This window comes from Anopheles coustani (genome assembly GCF_943734705.1).
Source record: "Anopheles coustani chromosome X unlocalized genomic scaffold, idAnoCousDA_361_x.2 X_unloc_90, whole genome shotgun sequence".
NCBI lineage: Eukaryota > Metazoa > Arthropoda > Insecta > Diptera > Culicidae > Anopheles > Anopheles coustani.
In genome coordinates, this window is record NW_026525204.1 from 72,501 (window position 1) to 93,216 (window position 20,716).

A 20,716-nucleotide genomic window follows, 5' to 3' on the forward strand; every position below is an offset into this window, starting at 1 on the left:
AGGTTTGATATCGACTTGTGTGTTTCAATAGGATACCGATGGTATGGTTTGAACCGATTTGATTTAGCCATTCTGAAGTCATCACTTGGTTGAAGCGCTGAACTAGGGAGGCATCGTTTACATATATATTGGTTTTCGCATGCTCTACTAGGTTAATGTCATGAGGTTGGCTATCGAGCATGCCCAAGTGATGACTTGATTGTGTGCTTGCTTGAATTCTTCACATTTCATACCATCGGTTAGTTGTCGAATCATTCCTCGATCATAACCTTCGTTCTTGGTTCATGTATGCACTCTTCCACATAGGGCAAGCTAGAATTAACTATCTTACCCAGGACCGCCGAAGCAGCGTGGACCAGGGGAGAACTATACTTTGTCTTGTATGCCCTCTTCCACATAGGGCAAGCTAGAACTAACTATCTTACCCAGGACCGCCGAAGCAGCGTGGACCAGTGGAGGACTATACTTTGTTCATAACACCACAGTATTGAGTAATGTGCCCTCTTCCACATAGGGCAAGCTAGAATGAACTATCTTACCCAGGACCGCCGGAGCAGTGTGGACCAGTGGAGGACTACACAATCATGAGGTTTGATATCGACTTGTGTGTTTCAATAGGGTACCGATGGTATGTTTTGAACCGATTTGATTTAGCCATTCTGAAGTCATCACTTGGTTGAAGCGCTGAACTAGGGAGGGGCATCGTTTACATATATATTGGTTTTCGCATGCTCTACTAGGTTAATGTCATAGGGTTGGCTATCGAGCATGCCCAAGTGATGACTTGATTGTGTGCTTGCTTGAATTCTTCACATTTCATACCATCGGTTAGTTGTCGAATCATTCCTCGATCATAACCTTCGTTCTTGGTTCATGTATGCTCTCTTCCACATAGGGCAAGCTAGAATTAACTATCTTACCCAGGACCGCCGAAGCAGCGTGGACCAGGGGAGAACTATACTTTGTCTTGTATGCCCTCTTCCACATAGGGCAAGCTAGAATGAACTATCTTACCCAGGACCGCCGGAGCAGCGTGGACCAGTGGAGGACTATACTTTGTTCATTACACCACAGTATTAAGTATGGTGTCCTCTTCCACATAGGGCAAGCTAGAATTAACTATCTTACCCAGGACCGCCGAAGCAGTGTGGACCAGGGGAGGACTATACTTTATACTTCACACACTAGCCAAATTGAAGTCATCACTTGGTTGAAGCACTGAACTAGGGCGAGTCTATCGTTTACTTTGCATTGGGATAATACGCTGCATGCTCTCTTAGGTTAATGTCATGTGATTGGCTATAGAGCATGCCCAAGTGATGACTTTGTTTCAAGCTCAACAGGTAGGGTATTGAGTCCTCTTCCACATAGGGCAAGCTAGAATTAACTATCTTACCCAGGACCGCCGGAGCAGCGTGGACCAGTGGAGGACTATACTTTGTTCATTACACCACAGTATTAAGTATGGTGTCCTCTTCCACATAGGGCAAGCTAGAACTAACTATCTTACCCAGGACCGCCGAAGCAGTGTGGACCAGGGGAGGACTATACTTTATACTTCACACACTAGCCATACTGAAGTCATCACTTGGTTGAAGCGCTGAACTACGGCGGGGTAATCGTTTACAGGTTATAATCATATAGCTGCATGCTCATTAGTAGATAATGGAATATTGTATGGCAATATGAGCATGCCCAAGTGATGACTTTGTTTCAAGCTCAACAGGTAGGGTATTGAGTCCTCTTCCACATAGGGCAAGCTAGAATGAACTATCTTACCCAGGACCGCCGGAGCAGCGTGGACCAGTGGAGGACTCTATACTTTATACTTCACACCACAGTATTGAGTACGACTTGCATAAAGCCCCTAATGAGAACCACGAGGGCTCTCTCAATGTAGAACCACGAGGGCTCTAGTACCGATTCTCTCGGTACGGCTTGGTCCGTGTTCCTTTATGCATGTACTCGCAGAAAGTCTCAACCCGGAGGTCTTGACTTTGATTGTCATAGTTGGACTACGACGGGGCATCCGACCATTGCTGATCGAACACCCCTGATTCACCATCTTTCGGGTAGGCGGTACGCGTACCTCCGGACGCGGAAGTCTCAACCCGGAGGTCTTGACTTTGATTGTCATAGTTGGACTACGACGGGGCATCCGACCATTGCTGATCGAACACCCCTGATTCATCATCTTTCGGGTAGGCGGTGCGCGCACCTCCGACGCGGAAGTCTCAACCCGGAGGTCTTGACTTTGTATTGTCATAGTTGGACTACGACGGGGTATCCGACTCATCGAATACCCCAGAAGCACACCATCTTTCGGGTAGGCGGTACGCGTACCTCCGGACGCGGAAAGTCTCAACCCGGAGGTCTTGACTTTGGTTGTCATAGTTGGACTATGACGGGGCATCCGACCATTGCTGATCGAACACCCCTGTTACACCATCTTTCGGATAGGCGGTGCGCGACACCACCGACGCGGAAAGTCTCAACCCGGAGGTCTTGACTTTGTATTGTTGGATAGTCCTCTTCCACTATAGGGCAAGCTGGAAATATTCCATTTTACCCAGGACTGCCGAGGCAGCGTGGACCAGGGGAGAACTTCACGGAATCTTCAGGCATCCATGATTGCCATAGTGCGTAAGCCGCCGCTGTGTGCGTCAACTCGTTCCCCGTGAGGAGGAGTCTAGCCGCCGCTAAAAGACGAAGCATTAAGTGTCCTCATTCCACTATAGGGCAAGCTAGAATGAACTATCTTACCCAGGACCGCCGAAGCAGCGTGGACCAGGCGAAGACTATACTTTATACTTCACACCACAGTATTGAGTACGACTTGCATAAAGCCCCTAATGAGAACCACGAGGGCTCTCTCAATGTAAAACCACGAGGGCTCTAGTACCGATTCTCTCGGTACGGCTTGGTCCGTGTTCCTTTATGCTTGTACTCGCGGAAAGTCTCAACCCGGAGGTCTTGACTTTGATTGTCATAGTTGGACTACGACGGGGCATCCGACCATTGCTGATCGAACACCCCTGATTCATCATCTTTCGGGTAGGCGGTGCGCGCACCTCCGACGCGGAAGTCTCAACCCGGAGGTTCGGACTTAGAGTTTTTCCCATTTAAAAGTTTTTCTCTTAGCCATACTGAAGTCATCACTTGGTGAACGATTGAACTAGGGCGGGTTAATCGTTTATAGGTATCATGTGGTTTGCATGCTCTCTTAGGTTAAGGTCATGTGGTTGGCTATCGAGCATGCCCAAGTGATGACTTTGTTTCACGCTTGCTTGATTTCTTCAAGATTCCCTGTTATATAGTGTAATCATTCGAGAACAGGGAATCTTTGGTTTTGCTCAACAGGTATTGGATGTCAACTTGGTATCTAGATCGCATTAAGTCTCAACCCTTAGGTTCGGACTTGTATAGTGACATCTTGTTACGGTCTTGAGTCTCAACCCGCAGGTTCGGACTACTTAGTGTTTGATCGAATATAATATGGCAACTTGTGCCTAAGTCTCAACCCGCAGGTTCGGACTTCTGTTTATTTGGCCAATGTATGTATAAGGCAACTTGTGCCTAAGTCTCAACCCGCAAGTTCGGACTTGTGTATTTGTTCGAAGTCATGTATAAGGCAACGTGTGCCTAAGTCTCAACTCGCAGGTTCGGACTTGTTAGTGTTTCGTCAACTTTCATATGGCAACTTGTGCCTAAGTCTCAACCCGCAGGTTCGGACTTGTGTATTTGTTCGAAGTCATGTATAAGGCAACTTGTGCCTAAGTCTCAACCCGCAGGTTCGGACTTGTTAGTGTTTCGTCAACTTTCATATGGCAACTTGTGCCTAAGTCTCAACCCGCAGGTTCGGACTTGTGTATTTGTTCGAAGTCATGTATAAGGCAACTTGTGCCTAAGTCTCAACCCGCAGGTTCGGACTTCATAGTGTTTCGTCAATGTTCATATGGCAACTTGTGCCTAAGTCTCAACCCGCAGGTTCGGACTTCTATAGTGTTTCGTCAATTATCATATGGCAACTTGTGCCGAAGTCTCAACCCGCAGGTTCGGACTTCTGGAAGGATCACTTGGCCACTAATGATCCTTCCGCAGGTTCACCTACGGAAACCTTGTTACGACTTTTACTTCCTCTAAATCATCAAGTTCGGTCAACTTCGATAAAGCAGACGCGGTTCACGAGGATCCAGCGAACGATCATCTCCAAAGACCTCACTAAATAATCCATCGGTAGTAGCGACGGGCGGTGTGTACAAAGGGCAGGGACGTATTCAACGCTGGCTGATGACCAGCACTTACTAGAAGTTCCGAGTTCATATGGACCATTGCAATCCATAATCCCTACTAAGTGAGTATTTGAGTGATTTCCCGTTCCTCTCGGAATAGGAGACACGCTGCTACCCACATTGTAGCACGCGTGTAGCCCAGAACATCTAAGGGCATCACGGACCTGTTATCGCTCGATCTCATTTTGCTAAACACAAATTGTCCTGCTAAGCAGCGTACCGTAAGTGCACTTGCGCACACGAACAGCGAAGGTGTCAGGTCATACTCCACCGAAAGGTCCTAACCCGTTCCAATCGGCATCGACGCATTAACGCTGACTGCGTTCTAGTTAGCATATGTGAGTCACGTTCGTTATCGGAATTAACCAGACAAATCAATCCACGAACTAAGAACGGCCATGCACCACTACCCTTAAATTTGAGAAAGAGCTATTAATCTGTCTCACCTCCATAAGTTCGGACCTGGTAAGTTTTCCCGTGTTGAGTCAAATTGAACCGCAAGCTCCATTTCATTGTGGTGCCCTTCCGTCAATTCCTTTAAGTTTCAACTTTGCAACCATACTTCCCCCGGAACCTGACTTTGGTTTCCCGGAAGCTACTGAGAGCACCTGGTTGTAGCGTCTCCCAATTGCTAGTTGGCATCGTTTACGGTTAGAACTAGGGCGGTATCTAATCGCCTTCGATCCTCTAACTTTCGTTCTTGATTAAAGAAAGCATCCTTGACAAATGCCTTCGCTTTAGTTAGTCTTACGACGGTCTACGAATTTCACCTCTCGCGCCGTAATACTAGTGTCCCCAACTACTTCTGTTAATCATTACCTCCGGTCTGAGTACAAACCAATGAAAGATTAGACCAAGGTCGTATTCCATTATTCCATGCAAGATTATTCTAGGGCGTTTGGGCACCCTGCTTTAAGCACTCTAATTTGTTCAAGGTAAACGTGAGCGGTCGAGCTCTATGTTACACTTGCACCCGTTGAAGGGCACACCATGACACAGACTTGGTGCCCTACCACACCATTGAGTCGCAACCAGATTCCGACTTGGCCCACCGACCACGGGTTGACCGGGTCGGCGGAGCCGGACTGTGTTGGACAAGTATCAACTTCGAACGTTTTAACCGCAACAATTTTAATATACGCTAGTGGAGCTGGAATTACCGCGGCTGCTGGCACCAGACTTGCCCTCCACTTGATCCTCGTAGAAGGATTTATGCTCTACTCATTCCAATTATGAAACATCATTAAAGAGTTTCATATTGTTATTTCTCGTCACTACCTCCCCGTCCCGGGATTGGGTAATTTACGCGCCTGCTGCCTTCCTTGGATGTGGTAGCCATTTCTCAGGCTCCCTCTCCGGAATCGAACCCTGATTCCCCGTTACCCGTTGCAACCATGGTAGTCCTCTATACTACCATCCATAGTTGATAGGGCAGATATTTGCGAGATCTGTCGTCGGTGCGAGACCATACGATCAGCATCATTATCCAGACTTCAACTCAATGACACGGAGAACCCGCGATTGGTTTGACTAATAAGTGCACCAGTTCCCGCGAGGGTCCTGGCATGTTGCATGTATTAGCTCTAGATTTTCCACAGTTATCCAAGTAACTAGGTTGATGATCTCGTAAATTATAGCTGTTATACTGAGCCTTATGCGGTTTCACATTAAATCTGTTTGTACTTAGACATGCATGGCTTAACCTTTGAGACGAGCGTATATTACTGGTAGGATCAACCAGAATTCCGACTTTGCGTTCGAATGTTCATTGTCCCATTGCACCCGGAGGAGCAAACACCACGTTCTATATGTTGTCAAGTCCGGTAGCACACGGGAGGCGAGCCCCCGTGCGAACCTCATTGCCCTCGTATCACACACACCCGATGCACCGGACAGGCACTTGAGCGGCATTCGACTCCGCTAAGCGCACGTGCGCCCGATTGTGCATGCGCTGACGGGGCCTTCATACCCCTACCACAGCGACCTTATGCCAAACTTCCATGAATACTTAGGTGAGCTGACAAGGGCCTTCATTTCCCTACCATCAACTAAAGGACACGCTAGGCGCGTCCGATCATTGCAACTGCGGGGCTTTCATACCCCAATCACCACAGTACGCAATTCACCAGAGTTTAATCACAACCCCCCCGGACATGGCACACTATTAACTTGCAACAAAACTTAGTGTGTGCCGGGCACATCGGTTCCACAAAATCATTCCCGATGTACCCCAATTGGGGTTGTGAACGCATCCATGGTCCTCTGACACACCCAACCAAGCGTGGATACTACATACCTCAAACACCCAGTACACTAACAGACAAATCAATATATGGTTGCTTTCCCCCAGACATTTGCCAATCACTTGGCACCCGGACGGGAACTCGCTCCTGATTGCGCCAATGCCACCCATTTGCCAAGAGCGAGTTCTGTATGTAGATTTCATTTGGAAAGACAACCGTGTACTGGATATTCTATCCGACGATTACAGATGACGAGTACGAGACTCGACTACACTCACGGATAATACATTTTGGGTCGAGATTGCTTTCGGGGTTTTCGATTGGTCTTGCGCTTGTAAACGTATAACTTTGACTTGTGGTAACCTCGGTATGTTAGTCGATCACGTGGATGTGAACTGGTAGGGGTGAGCAATCTGTTCACTTGCACTCTGGATAGGAATATGGTGAGCGCTATAGGTTAAAGATCATGGTATGGTTCCATCGTGATGACTTTCGCTAGATAGTAGTATGTTTGGATAGTTATAACGTTTTTGGCCATTTGTTCATAGTGTTCGGTCCATTGAGGAATTCGATTGGTCTTTGCTTCACACACGTGGTCGATCACTTGGATGTGAACTAGGGTGAGATTAAGGTGTTCACTAGTGCTCTTCGGTTTTGGATCAGTACTGAGCACTTGATTGGTTTCGCATAATATGTATCCATAGTGATGACTCTTTCCAGCTTAAGATTTCGTTACCAGTTTCGAATCCTCCCCACGTTCGCTTTTACTTGGTTAGGTTTTCGAGTGTAGATTTGAAAGCAATCTCATGTATGTATCCCATCTGATATAAGCCACTGACAGTTCATGTCACCTCGTTCAACTCTCGCTGGGTCACAGAAGTATGTTACTGCGCCCATTATCCCTACTCGGATAGGTTCGGTTCGTTCGTTTTATACTACGGTGAGTAAACTCAATTTGTGCATCGCATAGCCATGGAAAGCAAGCTTTCGCGGGCCTCTTCGACTGTTTTGATACGAGCTGTGCCCGTGATGCTTGTCATCCCAGGATACTAGACCCCTTTGGACGACCGCATGACCATCAGAAAGTAAATTCCACGTTCGGTTTATTTGCTACTTCCACCGTTCTAGTACTATGGGGTTGGAACCCCTAACATAAAGTATCTATGTAGAACCACGAGGGCTCTCAATGTAGAACCACAAGGGCTCTAGTACCGATTCTCTCGGTACGCTTGGTCCGTGTTCCTTTATGTTTGTACTCTTGTGTGTATAAAATTCATGTTCGATTTGGGATATTTGCTACTTTCACCTGTGCGCTGTGTATAACTACGGAGAAACTCAATTTGTGCATCGCATAGCCATGGAAAGCAAGCTTTCGCGGGCCTCTTCGACTGTTTTGATACGAGACTGTGCCCGTGATGCTTGTCATCCCAGGATACTAGACCCCTTTGGACGACCGCATGACCAACAGAATGTAAATTCCAGTTCGTTTTTGGATATTTGCTACTGTCACCGTTTGAGTACTATGGGGCTTGAACCCCTAACATAAAGTCTTTGTGTAGAACCACGAGGGCTCTATAGTACCGATTCTCTCGGCACGCTTGGTCCGTGTTCCTTTATGTTCGTACTCTTGTGTGTATAATATTCATGTTCGGTTTGGGATATTTGCTACTGTCACCGTTTGAGTACTATGGGGCTTGAACCCCTAACATAAAGTCTTTGTGTAGAACCACGAGGGCTCTATAGTACCGATTCTCTCGGCACGCTTGGTCCGTGTTCCTTTATGTTCGTACTCTTGTGTGTATAATATACATGTTCGGTTTGGGATATTTGCTACTTTCACCTGGGTCCCGTTCTTCATACAAGTCTGCCTTGCTAATGTGGTAACTTTATAGTGTAGTTCTGACATCCCAATTTTGGGACTTAGCCGATTTTTCATGAATTTCCATATGACCCATAGGGTCCCTTTCTTCATACAAGCTTGCCTAGGGCGATCGGTCAAAACTTGTCTTACTATTCGATTGGTCTTCGCAGTTTCACCCTAGGCAATTCGCCTAGGTCTGTCTTCTTGAGGAGGCCAAAACCCGAAATAAGGAGGTCTGGCCGACCCTGAAACCTCCCCTGTCTTAACTACACTAACCCGATTTTTCAGGGTCCTCAGCGCCATACAACTTTGCCTAGGTCACTTATACTCTTGACTTAGGCCATCTGACTTGGTCCGTGTTTCTTCCTAGGGTTCACCTAGGTACTTTGCCTTGCTTGATGTGGTAACTTTTTAGTGTAGTTCTGACATCCCAATTTTGGGACTTAGCCGATTTTTCATGAATTTCCATATGACCCTAAGGGTCCCTTTCTTCATACAAGCTTGCCTAGGGCGATCGGTCAAAACTTGTCTTACTATTCGATTGGTCTTCGCAGTTTCACCCTAGGCAATTCGCCTAGGTCTGTCTTCTTGAGGAGGCCAAAACCCGAAATAAGGAGGTCTGGCCGACCCTGAAACCTCCCCTGTCTTAACTACACTAACCCGATTTTTCAGGGTCCTCAGCGCCATACAACTTTGCCTAGGTCACTTATACTCTTGACTTAGGCCATCTGACTTGGTCCGTGTTTCTTCCTAGGGTTCACCTAGGTACTTTGCCTTGCTTGATGTGGTAACTTTTTAGTGTAGTTCTGACATCCCAATTTTGGGACTTAGCCGATTTTTCATGAATTTCCATATGACCCTAAGGGTCCCTTTCTTCATACAAGCTTGCCTAGGGCGATCGGTCAAAACTTGTCTTACTATTCGATTGGTCTTCGCAGTTTCACCCTAGGCAATTCGCCTAGGTCTGTCTTCTTGAGGAGGCCAAAACCCGAAATAAGGAGGTCCAGCCGACCCTGAAACCTCCCCTGTCTTAACTACACTAACCCGATTTTTCAGGGTCCTCAGCGCCATACAACTTTGCCTAGGTCACTTATACTCTTGACTTAGGCCATCTGACTTGGTCCGTGTTTCTTCCTAGGGTTCACCTAGGTACTTTGCCTTGCTTGATGTGGTAACTTTATAGTGTAGTTCTGACATCCCAATTTTGGGACTTAGCCGATTTTTCATGAATTTCCATATGACCCTAAGGGTCCCTTTCTTCATACAAGCTTGCCTAGGGCGATCGGTCAAAACTTGTCTTACTATTCGATTGGTCTTCGCACTTTCACCCTAGGCAGTTTGCCTAGGTGTAGCTTCTTGAGGAGGTCAAAACCCAAAATAAGGAGGTTCAGCCGACCCAAAAACCTCCCCTGTCTGAACTACACTAACCCGATTTTTCAGGGTCCTCAGCGCCATACAACTTTGCCTAGGTCACATGTACTCTTGACTTAGGCCATCTGACTTGGTCCGTGTTTCTTCTTAGGGTTCACCTAGGTACTTTGCCTTGCTTGATGTGGTAACTTTTTAGTGTAGTTCAGACATCCCAATTTTGGGACTTAGCCGATTTTTCATGTATTTCCATATGACCCTTAGGGTCCCTTTCTTCATACAAGCTTGCCTAGGGCGATCGGTCAAAACTTGTCTTACTATTCGATTGGTCTTCGCACTTTCACCCTAGGCAGTTTGCCTAGGTGTAGCTTCTTGATGAGGCCAAAACCCAAAATAAGGGGGTTCGGCCGACCTAAAAACCTACCCTGTCTAAACTACACTAACCAGATTTTTCAGGGTCCTCAGCGCCATACAACTTTGCCTAGGTCACTTGTTCTCTTGACTTAGGCCATCTGACTTGGTCCGTGTTTCTTCCTAGGGTTCACCTAGGTACTTTGCCTTGCTTGGTGTGGTAACTTTTTAGTGTAGTTCTGACATCCTCATTTTGGGACTTAGCCGATTTTTCGTAAAATGCCATATGACCCATATGGGTCCTTTCCTTCATATAAGTTTGCCTTGCTTGGTGTGGTAACATTTGAGTGTAGTTCTGACATCATCATTTTCGGACTTAGCCGATTTTTCGTAAAATACCATATGACCCATATGGGTCCTTTCCTTCATATAAGTTTGCCTTGCTTGGTGTGGTAACATTTGAGTGTAGTTCTGACATCCCCATTTTGGGACTTAGCCGATTTTTCGTAAAATACCATATGACCCATCAGGGTCCTTTGCTTCATATAAGTTTGCCTTGCTTGGTGTGGTAACATTTGAGTGTAGTTCTGACATCCCCATTTTGGGACTTAGCCGATTTTTCGTAAAATACCATATGACCCATCAGGGTCCTTTGCTTCATATAAGTTTGCCTTGCTTGGTGTGGTAACATTTGAGTGTAGTTCTGACATCCTCATTTTGGGACTTAGCCGATTTTTCGTAAAATACCATATGACCCATCAGGGTCCTTTGCTTCATATAAGTTTGCCTAGCTTGGTGTGGTAACATATGAGTGTAGTTCTGACATCCCCATTTTGGGACTTAGCCGATTTTTCGTAAAATACCATATGACCCATCAGGGTCCTTTGCTTCATATAAGTTTGCCTTGCTTGGTGTGGTAACATATGAGTGTAGTTCTGACATCCCCATTTTGGGACTTAGCCGATTTTTCGTAAAATACCATATGACCCATCAGGGTCCTTTGCTTCATATAAGTTTGCCTTGCTTGGTGTGGTAACATTTGAGTGTAGTTCTGACATCATCATTTTGGGACTTAGCCGATTTTTCGTAAAATACCATATGACCCATCAGGGTCCTTGCCTTCATATAAGTTTGCCTTGCTTGGTGTGGTAACACATGAGTGTAGTTCTGACATCCCCATTTTGGGACTTAGCCGATTTTTCGTAAAATACCATATGACCCATCAGGGTCCTTTCCTTCATATAAGTTTGCCTTGCTTGATGTGGTAACATTTGAGTGTAGTTCAGACATCCCCATTTTGGGACTTAGCCGATTTTTCGATCCATACCATATGACCCATCAGGGTCCTTGCCTTCATATAAGTTTGCCTTGCTTGGTGTGGTAACATTTTAGTGTAGTTCTGACATCACCATTTTGGGACTTAGCCGATTTTTCGTAAAATACCATATGACCCATCAGGGTCCTTTGCTTCATATAAGTTTGCCTTGCTTGGTGTGGTAACACATGAGTGTAGTTCTGACATCCCCATTTTGGGACTTAGCCGATTTTTCGACCAATACCATATGACCCATCAGGGTCCTTTGCTTCATATAAGTTTGCCTTGCTTGGTGTGGTAACATTTGAGTGTAGTTCTGACATCCCCATTTTGGGACTTAGCCGATTTTTCGTAAAATACCATATGACCCATCAGGGTCCTTTGCTTCATATAAGTTTGCCTTGCTTGGTGTGGTAACATTTGAGTGTAGTTCTGACATCCCCATTTTGGGACTTAGCCGATTTTTCGTAAAATACCATATGACCCATCAGGGTCCTTTGCTTCATATAAGTTTGCCTTGCTTGGTGTGGTAACATTTGAGTGTAGTTCTGACATCCCCATTTTGGGACTTAGCCGATTTTTCGATCAATACCATATGACCCATCAGGGTCCTTTGCTTCATATAAGTTTGCCTTGCTTGATGTGGTAACACATGAGTGTAGTTCTGACATCCCCATTTTGGGACTTAGCCGATTTTTCGATCCATCCCATATGACCCATCAGGGTCCTTTTTCTTCATATAAGTTTCCCAAGACTTAGTGCTTTTTTCCTTTGGACACCAATATCACCCTTACGGGTTTCTTTGATCTTCTCACTTTGTATTGACCAAATGTAGGTCTTGCCATGCCAAACATATAATTGTTCTACACCAAGTCTCTATCTCGTACCGCCAGCTCGGTACATTCGATCAACCTGCCCTTAAGGCACCCGGGACTTAGCCATTTTTTCACATTTTTCATGATTTTGAGGCAACTTTTCTCGACTTTGTCACCTTATATCACCAAGATCCTTTCCCTTTAGCGCTTCACTCTGTTCGTATGATATTTAGCGCTGACTATCACCTTTCTATCGCTGACCTCAACTTCTTATTCGGTGCCATAGAGCCAGAGATATTTGGTGTATGCTGTTATAAGGGAAGTTTGTCACTTTTTCAAAGGCCCACTTTGGGACGCCCATATCTCACCTTCACGTATCTTCGATCTTCTTGTCGTCTATGGACGAAACTTAGGTCTTGTATTGGCCAACTTATAAATGTTCTACGGCCAAGCCGTATCTCTTACCGCCAGCCCGGTATTCATGGACTTAGTCGGATTTTCGCCTCTCGTGCTAACAATTTCTGACTTTGACTCACAATAACACCCGAACGGTCACATGCTAGCGCTTTGCTTGGTAGGAATTATAGTTAGCGCTACCTTTTCTCTTTCCATCGATACCTTGTTCGTTCCATTCCATGCCATACAGCCGAAGTTATGATGTTTCCCGTTTTCCATATCATGTGGAGCTTATGCTCTGGGAAAACCATCTAACACCTGTACCACCCTTTTGGGTACCACCGATCTCGTCACTATGTTCGGGCCAAATATAGGTTATAACATGCCCAACATATAATTGTTCTACACCAAGTCTCTATCTCTTACCGCCTGCTCGGTATTTTACTCGTAAGTCCAAATTTCACAACTTGTACTTTTTGGCCCAATGTACTCGAGTTTCAATTTTGGTAACATTTTTCGACTTTGACACTTAATAACTTCCAAATCATGCTAGTTAGCGCTTTGCTTTCTTCTAGTCGTATCTAGCGCTGGGTGTTACCTTTCCAAAACATATCCTAGCTTAACAATCCATGCCATACAGCCGGAGCTATACGGTGCACAAGTCAAATCCATTTTAGCCATGTTTCATTTTTGCTAATTTTTGACCACTCGTATCACCCTTCCAGAGTGGTCCGATCTTCTCGCTTTCTATGGACGACTTTTAGGTCTCGTAGAGGCAAACTTATAAGTATTCTACGTCAACCCGCTATCTCTTACCGCTTGCTCGGTATTCTTGGTCTTGTGTGATTTTTGGCCATTTTGGTATTATTTTTCCACTTTGTCGCTTAATAACTCAGTTTTGCTCAACACTTAGCGCTTCGGTTGTTTGGGATTATAGTTAGCGCTCGGTTCGACCTTTCCAACACTGATCTAAGCTTGTCGATCCGTTCCATACAGCCTGAGTTATTCGCGATACCGTGTTTCAATCCATTTCTCAAGTCTCGTTTTGGTCCAACTTTGAACCAGCCATATCACCCTGATGGGTACCTCCGATCTTCTCGCTCTATATTGGCCAAAGTTAGGTCTTGTGGTAACGTACTTATGATTGTTCTACGCCGTGTTCGTAGCTCTTATCGTTCGCCCGCTATTTTCGATCATAAGGTGAATTTTCGCCTCTAAACCACCATTTTTCACCTTTGCCCTCTAATATGACCGACTTGCTCAACACCTAGCGCTTCGCTTGGTAGGACACATAGCTAGCGCTCGTCAAGACCTTTCCAACGCATATCCAAGCTTTCCGATCCGAGCCATACAGCCTGAGCTATAGGCGATACCGTTTTTCCCATTTTCTTGGTCACACGCACTTTAGGGTACCCCTTTTTGCCTTTGACCCTTAATACCTCCTCCGGGTCACTAGTAGGCGCTCAGCTTGGTAGAAAACATAGCTAGAGCAGGCCTTCACCTTTCCAAAACTGCCTCAAGTGTACCGATCCGACATCTAGAACCAAAGTTATGGTCATTCCTATCATGCTCTACTTTCATGGTCAACCTCCACCAAGCACACCTAGGTTGGACCAACTTTCACCAACTCATCTCGAACCCCAAATTTGCTTCGACCTACTAGGTTTCCCTAGCAAAGTGGCCAAAACATCCATTACAACACGACTGGTCTTTCTGGTGGTCGACCTAGGCGACTTTGTTCGACGACCACCACCCCATGGAACTAAAAGACGTCCCTTGATACGGACCACCGATACATTTTCCGGCCTGTCTAAACTACACTCATCGAAATTTTTTTGGGTCCCCACCGTCATACAAGTTTGCCTAGGTCAAGTTTTTCTTCCGGATCGGCCGCGGACCTCACTTTTCATTATCTAGGGAGGCCATAGGGCCCCAAAAGGGGTTTTTTAAAATTTTCGACACTTTCGACTTTGGTCGGATTTTTTCCGATTTTGGTCCGACCTAGGGACTTGGTGGTCCAAGGAGCCTCGGGACCAAACTTTTTTCTCAGGGGTCCCTACCTCCATACAACTTTGCCTAGGTCAATTTTTTGTTCCAAATCGACCGCGGATTTCACTTTTCAATATCTGGGGCTCGTGTAGAGTCCGAATATGAGGTTTTCTCATTTTTCGACATTTTCGACTTTTTTCGACTTTTTTCGGGTTTTTCGACCTAGGGGTCCGCCGAACAAATTTTGGGTCAAAAATTTTTATTGAACTAGTCGAAAGTACGCAAAAAGATAAGACTTTTTGCCGAAGACACCATGCCCCGGAACCGACTCCTTCCCCTTCAAAATTGGGGACAAACGTGATTTTTGAAACTTTTCCTTAGGGAGCCCAAGACTTAGAAAATTTTCAAATTCTCGATTTTTCGATTGCGAGCTAGCGCTTTGCGTTCTTCGGCAATGTTGTAGATCTCGACGAGATAAGACTTTTTGGTCAAGGGACATTTTGCCCTCCGACCCCTCCTTCCCCCCGCAAATCGCCCCACAAAGTGCAATTTTTGCATTTTCACCTCTTTGCACGCACTGTTCGGCCCAAATGGCCACTTTCTATGGGTCTGAGCGCTTTGCGGTCTTCGGCAAACTTTTAGAGCGTACCAAGCCCTAATTATAATTCTTCTACACCACCTTCGTACCTCTTCATCCCTGGCCGCTATTCGCGTACCAAGGTAATTTTTGTTCATTTTGTCAACATTTTTCATCTTTGACTGCTTATATCGGCCTTGCCATGAACCGATAGCGCTTCGCTGTGTTCTAACGTAAGTTAGTACTGCTCAATACCTTTCCAAATCATGTCTTAGATTGTCATTTGCTTGCATACAGCCGGAGCTATGAGCGATACCGTAAAAAGTACCGAAACTTGGAAAAATCCTTTGATCGCCCATATCCCCCCTTTGGGGGCCAGATATCGAAAAAAGTTCTGATTCAAAAAGTTGCGCATTAACGTGTTCTAGTTATGCCTAGAACATTTCACTTCGCTAGCTGGCCTGCAACTTAGCCGTAATTGGGATTTTAGGGTGTTCTTGGAGGGCCCATTTCCTGCGACTTGGTATCTTTTGGGCCCAATGTTTCTCTAATATCTCCACGAGTTTTCCAGATAGCCTTTTCAAACTTTCAGGGTGCCTAGAACACCTCAAGACCTTTCCAACGCTATGCCGTTTGCCTCGCTCGGACATCTACAGCCAAAGTTATTCGAGGTACACGGTACCTTACCCTGTTTTCTCAGTACTTGGTCGAAAATTTCGATCAGCCATATGACCGACTTGGACAACCCTGAGCGGGTTGGCCCCATATAACTAAACTTTCGTCTCGTGGAGGCAAACTTATAAATATTCCACGTCAACTCGCTATCTCGTACCGCCTTGACGGTATACTTGGTCCAAGGGCCATTTCCAGCGACTTGGTCGCAATTTCGCTCTAAGTTTCGCTAATACCTTCGTCCGTGGACATGGTGATTTTTTGTTCGTATTTTTCCTTGATAGTCCCACTCAAGACTATTCCATACCAGAGCCAAGCGTCCCGCTAAGTGCCATACAGCCTGAGCAGTAATTCATGAAAGGTACCTCTACCAGTTTTTGCCATACTTGGGTACAAACTTTGGATCGCCCATATCTCCACTTTGGAGGCCAGCCAGCACCTTGGCCTCATATACTTTTTTGTTGGTCATACCATGCACTAAATATAATTGTTCTACGCCAACTTGCTATCTCTTCTCCAACTTGCCGTTATTCTTGGTCCAAGTCCCATTTCATTCGTTTTTGGACCCATTTTGCTATATGTTTCACTAATAGCTTCGGCCATGGACAAGCTGATTTTCTATTTGTATTTTTCCTTGATAGTCCCACTCAAGACCATTCCAAAACACACCGCAGCTTGTCGCTCGGTGGCAAACTGACCGAGTTATAATTCATGAAAGGTACCTCAACTTGGTACACCACGTGGTCGGCCCAAACCATAAACCGACCAAACGACCGACTTGGAGCACCCTGACCGGGTTGGCCCCATATAATGAAAGTTGCGTCTCTACACGCCCAACTTATGAATATTCTACGCCAAGTCGCTATCTCTTACCGGTAAGCCGGTATTCACCTTCCAAGGGGGATTTTGGTCAAGTGCCATTTCCTGCGACTTGGTCCCCGAATACGACCATCATCACCTAATATCTCCGTGGTCTTTCAACTCAGCCTCATGAAACTTTCAGGGTAGATAGGTCTCCCCGAGACCTTTCCAACGGTGAGCCGTTTGCCTCGCTCGGCCATATACAGCCGAAGTTATTAATGGTACTTGGTACCTTACCCTGTTTTTTCCATACTTGTTCGTACTTGGGTACAAACTTTGTATCGCCCATATCTCCACTTTGGAGGCCAGCCAGCACCTTTGCCCCATATACTTTTTTCTTGGTCATACCATGCACTAAATATAATTGTTCTACGCCAACTTGCTATCTCTTCTCTAACTTGCCGTTATTCTTGGTCCAAGTCCCATTTCATTCGTTTTCGGACCCATTTTGCTATATGTTTCACTAATAGCTTCGGCCATGGACAAGCTGATTTTCTATTTGTATTTTTGCTTGATAGTCCCACTCAAGACCATTCCAAAACACACCGCAACTTGTCGCTCGGTGGCAAACTGACCGAGTTATAATTCATGAAAGATACCTCAACTTGGTACACCATGTGGTCGGCCCAAACCATATACCGACCAAACGACCGACTTGGAGCACCCTGACCGGGTTGCCCCCATATAATGAAAGTTGCGTCTCTACACGCCCAACTTATGAATATTCTACGCCAAGTCGCTATCTCTTACCGGTAAGCCGGTATTCACCTTCCAAGGGTGATTTTGGTCAAGCGCCATTTCCTGCGACTTGGTCCCCGAATTGGACCATCATCACCTAATATCTCCGTGGTCTTTCAACTCAGCCTCATGAAACTTTCAGGGTAGATAGGTCTCCCCAAGACCTTTCCAACGGTGAGCCGTTTGCCTCGCTCGGCCATCTACAGCCGAAGTTATTAATGGTACTTGGTACCTTACCCTGTTTTTTCCATACTTGTTCATACATGGGTACAAACTTTGAATCGCCCATATCACCACTTTGGAGGCCAGCCAGCGCCTTGGCCCCATACACATTTTTGTTGGTCATACCACGCACTAGTTATAAATGTTCTACGCAAGCTTGCTATCTCTTCTCCAACTTGCGGTTATTTTTGACTCAAGTCCCATTTCCATAGTTTTTGGTACCAATTTGCTCTATGTTTCGCTAATAGCTTCGCCCAAGGACTTTGTGATTTTTTGTTCGCATTTTTCCTAAATAGTCCCACTCAAGACTATTCCAAATCACACCTTAGCTTGTCGCTCAGTGCCATACAGCCAGAGTTTTAATTCATGAAAGGTACATAACCTTGGTACACCACGTGGTCGGTCCAAACCATCAACCAACCATATGACCGACTTCGAGTCGAGCCAGCGGCTAGGCTCAATATAATGAAATGCGTGTCTTGACGCGGGCTACTGACGGTCTGAACAATGTAGCTCGCTAGCTCGTCTCTAAACTTGTGTTTTGGTCGAATATTGGGTGTTCATGTACCACTTCGGGTAACATGGACTTTGGTGCAACTTTACCACTTGTGCACTTAATTACTTCCCGGTCATTCAAGTCTTTGCCTTCATACTTTCAGGGTAGTTAGGTCTCGTCGAGACCTTTCCATACATATGCCAAACTCATCGATCGGACATCTATAGCCCGAGTTATTCGCGGTACACCGTACCTTACCCTGTTTTTTCCTCAATTGGGTACAAACCTTGGAACACCCATATCGCCCCTTTAGAGACTAGCTGGCACGTTGGCCTCATATAATGATAAGTGCACCTCAACTAGGGCTACTGACGGTCAGAACATTTCAACTTGCTAGCTCGGGCCCACACTTGTGTTTTTCTCGAATATATGGTTCAAGTGTGCCACTTTGGGCACTTTTGGACATTTTGTCCCCACACAACTTTCTTGCCTTGGTAGATAGGGTCTTGTGTTTTTGGGCAAAAAGATGCACCAAGATATGGTCTAACTTTCGTTCTTGTACCGCAAAGCGCTACCTCCAACACCCGAGGAGATAGAAAGTGATTATGTTCGGTATATCGGTCTTCCATGGCCTACTATGGTAAGCCCCTGCAGGTATGCAACCGAAGGTGCTTGGTACATGTATTTGGTGCAAAATCGGTGCAAAGTAGGTGTTTCCTTGATCGGGCTATAACTTTCTTGGTTGATGTTGGATTGCTTTACGGTCTTCGGGGGAGAGTTAGGGAACATGTTGGCCAACATTTTCTTATTCCTCAGCCTGGCCGTACCTCTTACCGTCTAGGCGGTATTCATGCTCTAAGTTGGAACTTGTGTTCCTTCGGGCAACTTTTCTGACTTTGACGCTTAATAACTTCCGTTCATATGCAGTCTAAGCTCTGCAACTCTCAGGAAAGCTTGTACTACTCATTTCCTTACCATATCAGTCTTTGGCTTGTCGATCCGATGTCTACAGCCTTACTTATTCACGTTCCCTGTAGAGGTAGGTTTTTGCCCATTTTCCAGTTCATGTGGTAACATTCCCGGACTTTGCCGGCTTTCTCTTCATGTGGTAACTTGCTTGCTTGTGTGGTAACTTGGAAGTGTATGTCTGACAGACCCAATCTCGGACTTAGCCGATTTTTCTCTTCATATCATATGGATCAATCACTAGGCCATCTTGCTTGCTTGTGTGGTAACTTGATAGTGTATGTCTGACAGACCCAATCTGGGACTTAGCCGATTTTTCTCTTCATATCATATGGATCCATCACTAGGCCATCTTGCTTGCTTGTGTGGTAACTTGGAAGTGTATTTCTGACAGACCCAATCTGGGACTTAGCCGATTTTTCTCTTCATATCATATGGATCCATCACTAGGCCATCTTGCTTGCTTGTGTGGTAACTTGGAAGTGTATTTCTGACAGACCCAATCTCGGACTTAGCCGATTTTTCTCTTCATATTATATGGATCCTGGACTTAGCCGATTTTTCTCTTCATATCATATGGATCCATCACTAGGCCATCTTGCTTGCTTGTGTGGTAACTTGGAAGTGTATTTCTGACAGACCCAATCTGGGACTTAGCCGATTTTTCTCTTCATATTATATGGATCCTGGACTTAGCCTGTTATTAGGTTATTATATATGGATCCTGGACTTAGCCGATTATTAGGTTATTATATATGGATCCTGGACTTAGCCGATTTTTCTCTTCATATAATATGGATCCGGGACTTAGCCGATTATTAGGTTATTATATATGGATCCTGGACTTAGCCGATATTTCTCTTCATATAATATGGATCCGGGACTTAGCCAATTTTTCTCTTCATATAATATGGATCCGGGACTTAGCCGATTTTTCTCTTCATATAATATGGATCCGGGACTTAGCCAATTTTTCTCTTCATGTGGTAACGTATGCCAATCGCTCACAAGTCATGGGATAAGGGTACTTGTGTTCTTCCATCTTCTAAGTCCCGCACGGGGACATCGTGATCGCCCCAAGTCCGGAATAGCGCCAAGTCAAGCCCCACGGTGGCCGTGCAGGACCTGTTAGCGGCGGCCCCACTGACAGCACTAATCCGGACTTAGAAATTATATCTTTCTAATCGAACACCACACACGCAACACCACCATACCACCATCTCCTTGCAAGTACCTAAGTACCCGCAACTCCATGGTGAAGGCAATGTCACTCCATCACCAACCTCTTTGCACTGCAAGCACTTGCGTACCCACAACACTCCGAAGAAGGCAACGGCGCGCGATGCTCGACTCCACACACCACACCACACCACACCACCGATGGCCAGCCAGCCAGCCAGCCCAACTAAGGGCTAACCCACCAACCAACCACCAATGGCCTAGGCCAGCCGGATCCCACCTTCAAGTCCAAGCACAGCCAAGTGCAAGTACCGCCAAGTGTTCACCAACCGCCCAACACACCACACCACCGATGGCCAGCCAGCCAGCCAGCCC